The sequence below is a fragment of the Tachyglossus aculeatus genome, chromosome 6, assembly GCF_015852505.1.
Source record: "Tachyglossus aculeatus isolate mTacAcu1 chromosome 6, mTacAcu1.pri, whole genome shotgun sequence".
NCBI lineage: Eukaryota > Metazoa > Chordata > Mammalia > Monotremata > Tachyglossidae > Tachyglossus > Tachyglossus aculeatus.
The window spans coordinates 27872156-27873395 of record NC_052071.1 but is presented as its reverse complement, the minus strand read 5'-3'; positions in this window follow the sequence as shown (position 1 = coordinate 27873395).

Genomic DNA, 1240 nt, shown 5'->3' with positions numbered 1-1240 from the left:
ATTCTTCTGACAACCTGGGCGGATCAAGCATCTCTGCCTCCAACCTCTCCCTTTTCCAATCCATACTTCACTCTGCTTGCCCAGATCATTTTTCAAAACTATCATTTGGCACATAACTCCCCAGTATACAAAAACCTCTAATGGTTGCCCATTCCTCCCAGGATCAAACAGAAATTCCTCAGCACAGCATTAAGGCATTCATTCGACTCTGTCCTCAACCTTGCTCTGCTGTTACAGCTTAATTCACACACTTCCTTCGCTATCAAGCCCACCAACTGCCTTATCTGACCTCTTGCTCACACATCCTCCTTTTGCCCATAAAATCTCATCCCTTCACCTCCAGAAGACCATTGCTTGCCTCAACTTTCAAGTCCTTCTGAAACCGTATCTGCTTCAGGAGACCTTACCTGATTAACATTTTATTTCACCACCCTGAAGTCCCCACAACTCCCACTTCAGCACTTCTACTTCACCCAAGAACCTAGGCATATATATCTCCCATTCCCACCCCTTAAACAGTATGTGTCTTCTGTGTGACCTTGGGCAAGTCATTTCATGTCTCTATGCCTCAGTTACCTCATCTGCCAAATGAGGGTTGAGACTGTGAGCCTTATGTGGGACAGGGACTGTGTCCAACCCAAGTTGCTTGTATCCACCTCAGAGGTTAGTATGATGATGTTGGCATTTGTTAAGCACTTACTATTTGCCAAGCACTTTCTAAGCACTGGGGTAGATACAAGGTAATCAGGTTGTCCCCCATGGGGCTCACAGTCTTCATCCCCATTTTACAGATAAAGTAACTGAGGCACAGAGAAGTCAGCTGACTTGCCCAAAGTCACACAGTTTATCAGTGGCAGAGCTGGGATTAGAACCCATGACCTCTGACTCCCAAGCCCATGCTCTTTCCGCTATGCCATGCTGCTGCTTCTCTAGTATGGTGCCTGGCACACAGTAACAGCTTAACAAATACCACAATTATTGTTATTATTATCATGATCATTTATATGTCACTGCTTCCTCCTGCTTGTGGTTTCTTTCAGTGTCTGTCTCCCATGCTAGATCATAAATTCTTATAATTCCATTCTATTTTCTTAAGTGCTTACTACAGTCATTTGCACAGAGTAAGTTCTCAATGAATACAATTGACTGACTTACAGGTAGAAGAGAAAGGAGAGAGAGAGAGAGAGAGAGAGAGAGAGAGAGAGAGAGAGAGAGAGAGAGAGGAGCTAGTTCTTAAATA